Source organism: Amblyomma maculatum, chromosome 5, assembly GCF_055883805.1.
Source record: "Amblyomma maculatum isolate TAMU_Amacu chromosome 5, ASM5588380v1, whole genome shotgun sequence".
Classification (NCBI taxonomy): Eukaryota; Metazoa; Arthropoda; class Arachnida; order Ixodida; family Ixodidae; genus Amblyomma; species Amblyomma maculatum.
The window spans coordinates 30,141,641-30,156,218 of record NC_139348.1 but is presented as its reverse complement, the minus strand read 5'-3'; positions in this window follow the sequence as shown (position 1 = coordinate 30,156,218).

Below are 14,578 nucleotides of genomic sequence, written 5' to 3'. Positions count from 1 at the left end.
CCGCCTCGACGGGTGCCTAATGAAGCTGCAGGTGTTCTACTGCCCCACATTTGCATGGTGTGGAAGATATTCGGTTGAAACGGTTGAAAGAAACTTAGATGCATTCACTCGAAGCCATTTTTTTTTCATGCAAAGAACAACACCCGCCGAGTATCAAGACGAGGGCTCCAAAGAAGCCGTAGAAAAAAAAAAGAAAAGAAACGACCTCGATGCTTCTCGACGGGGGAACGCAGAGAGGAGAAAGAAAACTGCTTCTCGTTGCGCGGGACTCGCTGCCCCACCGAGTGCATTGGTCCATCTCTTCTCCCTGCGGCAAAGCGGAAAGAACCACGGGGAAGCCAAAGGCATCGAGGCACCCTACCGCGGGGGCGACAGGAAAGCCGAAGCGGAGAGAATTATAGCGGCGAAAAAAAAAAAAAAAAAAAAAGAAACGCGTGCACCGCACAGAGAAAGATTCTCTCTGCTTTACAGCTTCCCCCCGCCCGTTTAGGTCACGTGTCCACATGGCGGGAAAACACCTCCCGCGGGAGCTAAGATGCGTGGCGCCACTCAGTCGACGGCCAGCCTCCGTGTGGGCGCGATGTCTACTGCCTAGTTTTATCGTCCGCTTTTATTTCGCGCAAATTCAATCAGTCTCAACCTCCTGCAGCAGTCAGCATTTGAAAAGAACAGAACATATGCAGCTGGTGATTGCAGCCTCTTTTAAAGATTCTCCGTGCCGAAGTTCACCAAACCATGCGTAAGTACATGATCTTTGGGTCTTGATCAGAGGAGCTTTTGCTCAATACGATATTATACTGCATAATAATGTATTGTTTTGGAGCATATGCTCACCTTGTTACTTTTTGCATCTTTCTATATTACCAATTATATATACATATATATATAAAATTGGTAATATATATACCTTGCGCTGATCGTGCAAGAAGACGGTATCAGCTGAAAACTGACTGCGACAGTGGAAGCTCGTTTCGCCGAAGCCCGAAGTCTAGGTCTTCTCTACACTGAAACGCTGGCCTTTTACCTCATGGCGGTGCACTTGCCGGACAGGTATTAGCGGTGGCTTTGTTCGGGAAATTCGTTTATTCGACTCACATCGATTGAACGTATGCAACCCAGTTAAATGCCAAATGTTACCACTGATATAAATATTGTAACACCTCTCTCCATATACGATCAGAAGCTGTACAAGCATAATCGCTGTTGTCAAGCCGAAGCTCGTGCCAGGACTGAGTGCAAGATATATACCTTCCAGCACTTTCACGTACGGCTCGTCTACCCCCTGATTTCGCAATGCCTGCATCACCGCCGAGGTTTCAACTGAGTCAAATGCTTTTTCGTAATCAATGAATGCTATGTAATGTATAAGGGCTGGTTATATTCCGAGCATTTTTCTATCAACTGATTGATGGTATGGATATGATCGATAGTAGAGTACCGTTTCCGAAACCCTGCTTGATCCTTTGCTTGATTGAAGTCTAAGGTTGTCCTGATTCTATTAGCGACTACCTTAGTAAATACCTTATATGTAACAGACAGTAAGCTGATTGGTCTGTAATTTTTAATGTCCTTAGAGTCCCCTTTCTTATGAATGAGGATAATGTTTACATTCTTCCATGGTTCCGGTACCGTCGATGACACCAGGTCGGGCCAAGTCAGCCCACCCCCTATGCAGGAATTGACTCGACTCGACCCGACCCGCCAGCGTTTACCTCCCTCGCACGATGGAAAAGGGCAGTGAAAATGATGCAGAAACATCATACCCTCTCGTAAATACCCCTCGATTCAGGTTGTTTGTAGCGCCACCGTCGTAATTTTTCTGAACTGCGACATTTTTTGTGCGCGTACATTTTGTAGATGGCGCTGCCTACTATATCTGTCTAAGAAACCTACATGTTGCACCGCGGCACCCGGCTTAGGGTGGTGACATCAGCGTTTATAACGATGGGTGACATCTCGTTCCAGGATTGCTTATTTTGACCAAAAAAGGCCGTCAAGCTTGGTGGGCCGCCATTTTGGTCCCCAGCTTACGACTAGCATTCTGTAATGTAGAACCAGGGTGAGATAAAAGGAGAAATTGGCTGCATTAATTGACAAGGAACATTGCGCAGATTTGTTCTGGGGATCACGCTTTGTAATTAAATCAAAATGACATTTCTTAGTAGTAAATATTTCCTGACACACTGTTTCAATGTGTGGCATTAGATGGCTGATGAGCATCGTGTACCGGATACAGAAAGTGGCCATGGTTGCTATGTAGTTGTTTTATTTTAACTACAATACCACAGTTGTTATATCATTGGAAAGCTTGCCGGGTATAATTGCACCAAAGTTATTTCTAGGTACTAACTGTTCAATAGCTAATTAGTTGATTGTGAATAAAAAGGAACTTCACACTGCAACATCATATATCATTAGATACCTTGCGTCAACTATATTTACGCTTGACTATTTGCAATTCCTAATTAAGTCATTTTTTAATTAACTCTGATTAAAAATTGGCCTTCAGCCTATAGCATCATCATATATCATTGGATAGCTTATACAGTGTTCGCGCTACAATTGCCGGTTTGAGCAATAATTAAAATAACTAATTACAATTGAAGTCTGAATGGGTTTACCTCATTGCAGTCAGTCACTATTAATTAGATAATTGTGATTAACACTTGAAATTGGGATACATCGTTATGTATCCCAGAATAGCTTATATATTATGATTGCAATACACTAATTGCTTGTCTTTGTTAATCGCCGTTAATTAAATAATAGTGATAAACACTTGAACTTTACTTAGACTACATCACAGAAAATTGCCGGGCCAGTTCGTACATCATTTTCAAGAGAAGCAGCATGCTAAAAAGGACAGGAGAATACAACACACAGAGACAGCACTACATCAAGTCATATATCACAGGACAGCTTATATGTGGTATAATTCCAATAAACTAATTGCTGGTCTTTCTTAATAGTTGTTAATTACCTATTATTAACGACTGAAGTTCAGTCTCTAGCATCAAGTCATAATAGGATAGCTTATACTAAGTACATTTGCACTGCACTAATTGGTGGTTTTAGTTAATAACTAGTTCATTGTGGTTAACATTTGAACTTTAGGCTGCAACGTCAAGCGATCACGCGATGGCTTATATCTAGTTTAATTGCAGTAATCTAATTGCCAGTCTTTGTTAATTGCGTTATTTAGATTATTAACACTTGAACTTTAGTTTACAATGCCAAGACATGTCACAGGATAGCTTATATGTGGCATAATTGTCATCATCATCATCATCAGCCTGATTATACCCACTGCAGGGCAAAGGCCTCTCCCATATTTCTCCACTTAACCCGGTTCTGTGTTAGCTGCATCCACTTGACCCCTGCCAACTACTTAATCTCATCCGCCCACCTAACTTTCTGCCGCCCCCTGCTACGCTTTCCTTCCCTTGGAATCCAGTTTGTTACCCTCAGCGACCATCGGTTATCCTCTCTTCGCACTACATGTCCTGCCCATGTCCATTTCTTCTTCTTAATTTCTACTAGAATGTCGGTAACTTGAGTTATTTCTCTGACCCACTCTGCACGCTTTCTATCTCTTAATGTTACCCCTACCATTTTTCGTTCCATAGCCCTCTGGGTTGTCCTCAACTTAGTAGAACTCTCTTGGTTAGCCTCCAAGCTTCAGCCCCATAGGTGAGTACAGGCAAGATGCAACTGTTGTATACTTTCCTCTTGAGCGATACCGGTAAGCTGCTAGTCATAATCTGCGAGTGCTTGCCAAATGCACTCCATCCCAATCGTATTCTTCTTGTTATTTCCCTTTCGTGGTCCGGATCTGCGGTTACTACCTGTCCTAAGTAGACATATTCGCCTACTATTTCCAGTATTTCGCTACCTGATGTAAACTGCTGTTCCTTCCCGAGGCTGTTGAACATTACCTTAGTCTTCTGCATATTGATTTTCAAGCCTACCTTTCTACTTTTCCTGTCTAGGTCATCAATCATTATTTGCAGTTCATCCCCCGAGTTGCTTAGCAAGGCAATGTCATCAGCAAATCGCAGATTACTGAGGTATTCTCCATCTACCCTTATCCTTAACTGCTCCCATTCCAAGTCTCTGAATACTTCCTCTAAACAAGCTGTGAATAGTACTGGGGAGATTGTGTCTCCTTGCCTAACACCTTTCTTTATGGGAATTTTGTTACTTTCTTTATGCAGAACTATGGTTGCTGTGCAGCCGCTATATATATCTTCCAGCACTTTCACGTATGGCTCGTCTACCCCCTGATTTCGCAATGCCTGCATCACCGCCGAGGTTTCAACTGAGTCAAATGCTTTTTCGTAATCAATGAATGCTATGTATAAGGGCTGGTTATATTCCGAGCATTTTTCTATCATCTGATTGATGGTATGGATATGATCGATAGTAGAGTACCGTTTCCGAAACCCTGCTTGATCCTTTGCTTGATTGCAGTCTAAGGTTGTCCAGATTCTATTAGCAATTACCTTAGTAAATACCTTATACGTAACAGACAGTAAGCTGATTGGTCTGTAATTTTTAAGGTCCTTAGAGTCCCCTTTCTTGTGAATGAGGATAATGGCGGCGCTGGACAGGCCGCCATTGGAAACTGACCCTGGCAACGTTTAATGCTAGAACCCTAGCTAGTGAAGCTAGCTTAGCAGTGCTGTTAGAGGAACTAGAGGGCATGAAATGGGATGTCATAGGGCTTAGTGAGATTAGGAGGCCGAATGAGGCATATACTGTACTGAAAGATGGGCATGTACTGTGTTATCGAGGCTTACCAGAGAGGCGACATCTAAGAGTAGGTTTCCTTGTCAATAAGTATATAGCGGGTAATATAGAAGAATTCTATAGTATTAATGAGAGGGTTGCAGGCATCGTAATTAGGCTTAATAAGCGGTATAAACTGAAGGTTGTACAGGCCTATGCACCTACATGTAGTTATGATGACCAGGCAGTTGAAATCTTCTATGAAGATGTAGAATCGGCACTGCGAAAAGTAAAGACGCAGTATACTGTACTAATGGGCGATTTCAATGCCAAGGTAGGGAAAAAACAGGCAGGAGACAAGGCAGTAGGTGACTATGGCATTGGTTCTAGGAATAGCAGGGCGGAGTTACTAGTTGAGTTTGCAGAGCGCAATAACTTACGAATCATGAATACCTTCTTCAGCAAACGGAAGAACCGGAAATGGACATGGAAAAGTCCTAACGGAGAGACTAAAAATGAAATCGACTTCATAATGTGTTCAACCCTCGCCATTATGCAAGATGTAGAGGTAATCGGGAAAGTGCGATGCAGTGACCACAGGATGATGAGGTCCCGAATTAGCCTAAATCTGAAGAAGGAACGCAACAAATTAGTAAGAAAGAAACCCATCAACGAATTAGCGGTGAGGGGGAGGGCAGAAGAGTTCAGGATCTCGCTACAGAATAGGTTTTCAGCTCTGACTGAGGATGGCGACATTACCCTAGAGGCAAGGAACAATAATTTCAGAGATATCATTACTGAGTGCGCGGTAGAAGTAGGCGGTAGGATAGTTAGAGAGGATACCGGTAAGCTGTCTAAGGAGACGAAAGATTTGATTAAAAAACGCCAGAGTATGAAAGCTTCCAATCCAACAGACCAGATCGAATTGGCCGAGATATCGAAGCTAATCAATAAGCGCAAGGTGGCCGATATTAGGAAGTATAACATGGAGAAAATTGAGCATGCTGTAAAGAACAGGGGAAGCCTTAAAGCGGTAAAGAAGAAATTGGGCATAGGCAAAAACCAGATGTATGCGATAAGGGACAAGGCGGGCAACGTCATCACTAATATGGAAAAGATAGTCAAAGTAGCCGAGGAGTTCTATACAGATCTCTACAGTAGCCAAAGTAGTCAGGACCGTAATGAGATTGGCGGTAGGGAAAAACAGTCAGACGTTCCACCAGTGACGAAGGACGAGGTCAAGAAAGCACTAGAAACTATGAAAAGGGGGAAATCAGCTGGAGAGGATCAGATAACTACAGATCAGATAACTACGTTTCGACAAGTGGACTTGTCGAAACGTTGGCTCATCTCCAAACTGAGGCGTACCCTATTTAACCTTGTTTAGTTCTTTTTCATACCGTGCAAACCACCTTCTTCCTTTCATTCTACTAATAATTGTTGGTATCTGTTAATTGCCATTTAATTATCTGTGATTAAAACTTGAACTTCAGGCTATGGTATAAATTCATGTATCATTGGATAGCTTATACCGAGTACGTTACACGACACTAATTGCCGGTTTTAGTTGGCAACTGTTAGCTAGCTAATTGTGATTAACACTTTTAAATTTAAGCTCCGTCGAATCATATATCATAGGACAGCTTATATGTGGTACTGTTCCAGTGCACTAATTGCGGGTCTTAGTTAATAGCCATTACTTAGTTAATTGCATTTAGCATTTGAACTTAAGGCTACACAAAGTGATGTCATGGGATAGCTTATATTGAGTGCGATTGCAGTACACTAATCTGCCTTTTTTACAAAATGTGGCGCCCTATAGGAGTGTTTGAAAATTCGTCTGCTACTGGTTGAAAACTGCCTTGCGCCAGCGAAATGACGGTGTGTGTGATCTTGACAGCTAACGCCATCTGTCGCATACGCTTGTCACGAATATTAACTACACATGGCCTCCGAGATCAGCTACGGCTGCGCCGATCGCGGAGGCCCAGAACTGTGCACGTGCAGCTTGGTGGTTTGTTTTCAACCAGGGGAGAGATGCGCATGAACAGAGCAGCCTTGTGAAAATGGTGGATTCAGACCTTTGTCTATAACCGCCAATCGGTTAATTGTAACAAAAATTGTCATCCTTGTGACTATGATTCATTTACACAATGTTTTAGATTCTATTTGAAGTGCTGAATCATGCTCTGGTGCATGTGACTAAGAGTCATGATTATGATTATCAGTCATAGTTACAGGTAATGATTTTGCAGATTCCACACCTTGCTCAATGCTTTGTAAAATGCTGTTATGCTATCTTGCGTTATGACTGCAAGTCACGAGTCACTATAGCTGAATCAATGCTATAATGTCTTCATATGCTTCACATTATTACAGCATGCTACCTTGTAAACTGCTGGCTCATGTTATGTTGCATTATTACTGCGGGCCAAAAGTCATGATTAACTAAGTCATGACTATGCAACGTTTTAGACTCAACGATCCTTAGAGCATGCTGAAGTGCTCTGTTGTACCTTGACTCCTTTTGAAGCCCATTTACCAATTTTCATTGTTGCAATTATTTCAATTGCTTAAGTAATCAATTACACTAATGTTTAATTACCCTCATCAAGCACTGGCTTTTCATTCGGAAAATTTCCACCCTTGAACCCCCTTTTCAGTTTTTACAACTCAAATATTTCAATTATTTAATGAAATTCTCAATTTTCTTAGCCTCAAGCACAGGCGTTTGATTCTGAGCATTTCCGCGCCTTTGAACACCGCTTTTCTGAGTTTTCACTTACCTAATTGCTCAATTACACACAACTTTTTTAATTAGCCTCATCAAGCATTGGCTTTTCATTCTGAGCATATTCACACCTTTTAATTGCCTTTTAAAGTATACCATTTAATTACTTCAATTATTTGAATAATTGCATGCTGTAAATTTGCTTATTTACTATCAAGTATATTGCCTTTGCATTGCGAGCATTTCGACACCTTAGAATCCCCTTCATCAATTGTCATTTTATTCATTGATTGCACTATCTTAACTCATCGCTTATCATACACAATCATCAATCACTAGAACCACAAGTTACTAAGATACGATTTTAACGCAGCCCCAATTATTTCCATCACGCGGTCGGGACTACTACAGCTACTGTTACTACTATGCCGATGGCTTTCTACTGAGAGATCTATAAGCAAAACTTAAAATTTAACGCAGGGCGCAAATATTTTATGCAGTGAGCAGCGAAAAAAAAATCTGACTGCCGCAATGTACGAGCGCCAACTCTCCTGCAAGCAGAGCGTCCGGTCGCGCCGATTCAGTTGGGGGCCAAAATGGCTCCGCTAGCTCAACTGACAACACTTTTAGCGGGCGGTGGCAAGTGCCCCTTCAAAGGCTGGAACACGGTGGTATATTCTAGAGCACTATAACGGTGGGCTGGAAGCACCCTAAGCTGGACGCCGCGGCATGACATGTAGGCTCCCTATATATATATCATACATGGCACTGCTATTCCACTATTTGTTTTTGTACGCTTTGATAATTGTTACCAGTTGAATAGTAGCATCCTCGATCCCCGCTCACTGGGTGCGCCACAAAGCCGGCGCGATGCCCTGTGTAGCGCTGCGGTGCACCCCGAGAAGGATCAACATCGAGGGCATGGAGGAAGGAAACAACTTAGGAGACGCCCTTGCCATTCCCAATGCATTGGAGAAAGTGTGGAGGAAGTGACGTCAAAATTTAGGGTTAGCCAAGTCTGGCCATTAGCAACGGCGACGCTGTTGCTATGAAAACTCGGGCCACTAGCAACAGCGTTGTTAAGGGCCCTAGGTATGTCAGCGTCGCGGAAAAAGGATAAAGGAGGAGGAGAGACGTTGCAGCGTCCGGTCGCAGCGCGGCCGCGCCTGCTTCAAAAAAATGACGTCAGGGCCTCTCCTAAGCTTTCCTTCCTCCATGATCGAGGACAAAATGCACCCCACGGGTGCTAACGGGTGCATGCATGCAGCGACACCTCTTCTGGAGCGCGAATTTGATTGTCTGCTGAAATCTCGCCAAACTCCGTGCCCCACACACATCGTTGTAGAAAGCAACAATATCAACGATACGAGGCATGATTCGGAAATGTCTGTAAAAGAACTCAATGATTATGACATGGAGTGTACTTTCTTTTACGGCGACGGCTTGTTCGCTACTTGTTTCCCGCATACCATAAGCGAGTTAAATCCAGTCACGCACACAATCGTGATTACTCAAAAACAAGAAATGAAAGGATGTGTTCTTCAGCTATCTTCTGTAAAGGCCCCGCTGAGCTTAAGAGCACGACTTCTCATAGCCGTATCGATCACATTGTAGCACATTCCTGCTCACCCAGAAATGCTTTCGGGACTGCATATAAATTACATAATTCACGCCTTAAAGGCACACGTCGTACGTTACAAGCTTTAAGTGGCAAAGGCTCTGCACACTGTGTTAAGCAGGTAATCGTAAATAGCCACTCACTATCACTGAGGCGCCAAATGATCTGCCCAATGAAAAGACTGGTCAACTTTTGGGCATTCTCCGTGTTTAGATTGTGTGAGGTTGATTGACATACAGCCTTCGTGACCAGATGATCTTGACAGCAGTTTATCGATTACGGCAACCATCCGTACTATTCTTCGTGTCAGTCTGCGTGCAGACGCGAGTGCGTCGAGCAGGGCAAAACGGCTTCTCTGCAGCGCGCATCCCGCAGTGCTTGCCGGGATTGCACCCCTGCGGTGCGTGACGGGGCAACGAACTGCCTTGGCAAGGGGTGCTTCCGGTGATCGAGGACAGCGGGTGCACACGGGTGCGGTTGATCACGGATAGATGGTGCGCACCAGGGCACCCCACGAAAAAAGCAGCTGAAATCACCCTGACCGTGTACATTCTTCGAGAGGCATAGAGCCAAACCGATGCTTCTCCATTGACAGCAAAGTGTAAAGTTTTCACACGCGAAACCTCAACACCGCTAAAAGCTTGTTACTTGAACAGTTTAGCATTTTCTTTCAGCCATTTCACAAAAAACGCTTTGATCAACAATAACTTATACTCTAAATGAGGCAGACAGATCATATTTTCAGGAAAAGTCAAACATTGCACCACCTACAGCCGTGTAAAAAAAATCTCCGCAGCACAGTGCATATCTTGCTATTGTATATATATACTTTCCCCTTTCTTAGTTTTCAATGGCGTGTGGCTAATAAACTAAGCTATGCACAATATTAAAGATGCTTAACTATGTTCACGCATCTAATCTCAAAGCATCTCGAATGGTTTTTCCCTCAGTGCAAAAGGTTTTGCACAATTTTGCATTTTCCGAAACAAGTAGAGCTGAGAAGCAGTTCCTTACCTTTGCATTTTCCTTTACACCTTAAACACCATTGCAGCTATTTATAAACCAAATGCACCATTCAAAAGCAGAGAAAATAAGCTTTACAAATATATCAAAACCACAGTTATAAAATAATTGAGGGAAACACAGTCGACGTACGGATATCACCAAAAACGTCTCTTCACCGCTGGAGTGGAACCACCACCTTAAGTTGTAGTCTCATTGCCCACATTGGCTATAACTTAAACTTCACTTATGCAATACACAGATCTGTTGGGTCATGCTTCTAGCTGAAAACACAGTGGCCGTGTGCAACTGTATATAAGGGTGCATGCCCCATATACTTCATTCTAACAAGCCTGTTTTCTCCATAACAAAATTGCCTACACTGTGCGTGTTAGATTAAAAAATGAAACTATGCCAGCACCATACTATGTTCAATGGCATAAAAAAAACACCATTTTGTGATGCTGCTGACCACAGCATGGTGGGTATTTTGTGTGATATCGCCTAATTTCACCACAGTTGTTGAAAGTGATACACCATGCAAGCAATCACTCAACAAGACAAAACATGAACTGCGAGCCGAAGGCTACAGCTAATCTTACGAAATCTGTTTGCTGCAGGGAGCCTGACCACAATCAGTCGGCACCCTGTCAGGAAATGCCAAGCATGACAGCATTTTGCACAACTAGCCGTAAAAATTGTATTTGGCAATCCAAATCAAGATCGTGGAGAGGGGGGTTGACGGAAAGGAACAGACAGTATTTATTATTCTTTCATGAGAGAACTAAATAGTTCTCAGCACTGTTGTCTAGCACATAAAACCTTGAATTTGGGAAGAACTTACAGCACACATTTTATTGCACACTGGGAACATCGAACAATAGTCGGAGTTGCCCTTTGATGAAAGCTTTACAACAAACGAGGCACGTAAGCCTTACAATGCAGCAAAACTAATACATCAAACCCGTACACTCACACCCAGATACGACACAGCCAGTATAGAAGAGAACTTTACAGCATAAAACCTTGAATTTGGGAAGAACTTACAGTACACATTTTATTGCACACTGGGAACATCGAACAGTAGTCGGAGTTGCCCTTTAATGAAAGCTTTACAACAAAGGAGGCACGTAAGCCTTACAATGCTGCAAAACCAATACATCAAACCCGTACACTCACACCCAGATACTACACAGCCAGTATAGAAGAGTGTCCCATCAGTGATGACAGTAGATGGGTAATTAGACAAATTTTTAATAAAACAGTCGAACTATGCATGCAAGTTATGGCAAAAGCAATCTATGACATTTGCCCCAAAGTATTGTTGGTTGAAGAACACCATTGCTGTAGAAAAGAAAGCAATTACGAGACACAAGACTTGACATGTATATATATACACAGGATGTCGCACAACTTTATGGACCGTCCTTCTTCAGGGTAGAATTGAGAATGCTGAATAAGTATGCACATCGTGCCACTGTTAAGAGAGGGAGAAGGAATTCTCGCTCTGTATTTGGAGAAACACACATCACTGAATAGGGCGGAAAGCTCCCATTGATTAATGGCTGGTAATGCAACAAAAAGGGAGAGAGAAGACAGAGAGAGAAAGGGGGAGGGGAAGAGAAACTGGAGAGCCGACAAATGTATGCGAAGTGCTTCCACGAAGACAACACTAAAATCAAGGCAAGTCTCTCTCGGAGGAAGCCAGAAAGTGAGAAAAGGTTAATAACATTAGGACAAAAAAAAAGGGAAAAAAAGAGATCAACTTGAAAACGGATAACGCGAGCATGCATACCAGGACAGCACGCTCCCCAGCGGTGCAGGTGTGCAAAAAAACATTGAAATAAGAGTTACGTATTTTAGACTAAGTTGTTCCACTCTGCGACGTGCCAGCGATTGAAGCAAAGGCAGTGCACCGCCGTAGTGACGAAAGAACGGTAGGCCAGACGCGCTCTCCCGAAACCCAATCCCGCAGCCGGGCATTCGCGGCAAGTCGTTCCCGCGAGCGTGCCCCAAGTGAAGGCGCTTGTTGCGGGAAAGAAAATCGATCAAGGGGGGGTGGGAGGGCACAAGGAGCTAAATAACGAACAGTGGAGTTTGCGTGAAAAAGGGAAAATTCTTAGGAGCGGGCAAATGGAGATAAATATCTCGTCTATTAGGTAGGCTTTTGAGAAATGCAAAGTTGCCCAAAGTTTCATTAATTCCATGGGATAGAGTCAAATTTGTGCATGAAGTAAGATTCTCTTTGTTCTTTTTCTCGACTTGTTTGGAAGCTTAAGCTTAATTAAAGGAGTATAACCCGAATGTTTTCGAAAGTAAGGTTTGGAAGGCATAGGTGCTTAAAAAAGGGAAATTTGGCAGTGTGTGGACATGGGCCTTGTGGTTATTGAAACAAAACCTGAATAGTGTTTCGGTCTGGCCGATGTATTCCATGCCGCACACATCACAGCTTAGCTTGTATACCACATTGGCACTGTCGCAGTTCAAGAATTCTTTAATCTCAAAGGTAAAATCAAAGTTACCTTTTACAATGTTTGTTGCCTGAACATGATTGCAAACTTTACAGCATGGTTTTCCGCATGGTTTACATCCGGGGTTAGGGTTAGTATTGGCGGTCGTTTTAGATTTAACATGTCCTTTAGGTTTCTAGAGCGCCGATACACTGCTCTCGGTGACTGTTTGAAAATGGAAGACAAGCGACTGCTTTGCCGGATTATATTGAAATGTTTTGATAGGATATCATTAACCTGTGGCATATTTGAGGAATGTGTAAGAATGAGGTTTGTTGGCCTGTCATTCTCCTGTGATTTTTGAAAGCTGATTATTCTATTTCTGTCTAAGCCTCGAGCTTTCCCAATAGCATAATCAACAATGAATGGGGGCATTCCTTTTGTAGATTTGTTTTTTAGTTGCTCCGCATGGCGGTCAAAATCCTCCAGCTCAAAGCAGATCCATCAGAATTTATAGGCATGTGAGTAGGGTATGCTGGTTTTACAGTGGTATGGGTGACTGCTTTTGAAATGTAAGTACTGCTGGCGGTCAGCGGATTTCCGGTGTAGGGTCGTCTTAAGCACGTTGCCTTTTCTCTGCATTGTAATGTCCAAGAAGTTAATCAAGGATTTAGAAATGCTGTGGGTGAACGATATGGATGGGTGAAATGAAATATAATTTTGTATAATTGTTAACAGGCTGGCTTTGTCATGGGGCCAAATGAGGAAGATATCAAGAAAACGTTTGCAGAGGAGGGGTTGCAGATACTATGTGTCCAGGAATTGGTTTTAGAGGGCCGGCATGAACATATTGGCATAGGCCGGTGCCATCTTTGTTCCCATCGCCGTACCGTCAACTTGAAGGTAGTGCCTTCCCTCAAATTCGAAGTTAATGTGAGTAAGCACCAGGCTAAGAATAGTTGGGAGGGTTTCCTCATCCAGGTTCACCGAGGGGTCCGTCCTTAGGTATGCATCCACTGCCGCGTGTATGCCGTCTGAATGGGGGATATTCGCGTACAGGAATGTTACGTCCATTGTGACTAAAAAGCTTCCCTTCAGAATTTCGAGGTTAGACACGACCCTGAAGAAATGATTTGTGTCCCCAATGTAGACAGGCATAGTTGGTATAATGTCCTTAAAGAGGAAGTCAAGGACGGCGGAAATATTTTCGGTGAGTGTACTGTTACTTGACACAATTGGGCAGTCGGGACGATTGGGTTTGTGAATTTTCAGGAGGAGGTAGAATCGCCCGGGAACTGGTTTGATGGGCTTCATTGCTTTAAACATATCCTGGGATATCTTTTGCTACTGAAGCAGAAATTCTAACTGACTGTTCATTTTGGTCTCAATATCTCGTGGGATCGCTATCCAATTTAGTGTAGAAATGTTTATCTTCCAACTGTCGAAAACCTGCTGTTAAATATTCGGCCTTGTCCATAACAGCAATAGCGCCGCCTTTGTCCGCAGGTTTGATCATTTCGGACCGCTGACTCAAAAGGGTTGAAGGCTTGGCGCTCTTCGGGTGACAGGTTGTTACGGACTGCTTTAGGCTTTGATTTTGTATAGGCAGCCAGGATATCCTTTTGAATAGCAGCGATGTAAAATGTTTGTCTCTGTGTTCCCTTGGTGTCCATGATTTATCAGATATCCCAGGTATGTTAATTTCACGCTTCGTTTCGCAGTTACTGAAGTATTCACGGAGACGCAGACTACTTGCAAAGTTATCTAAATCCTAAAATAACTGAAATTCCTTGAATTTTCCTGTCATAGGGCAGAAGGTTAGACCCCTAGAGAGCAACCTTCGTTTCAAAGAGAGCGGCACTCTACACATTCACAACAGTCTCCATGGTAGAGTGGTTTCTAGTAGACCCGTAAGGTTGGCAGGGAGCTATTTTATCTTTAGCCACAGGCGGGGCTGGCTTATCCTTGGCCACAGGCAGTGTTAAAGGATAGGGCGTAGGGACCACACCATCCCGGCTGAGTGTTTTTATTTTCTTTATGTTGATTTCC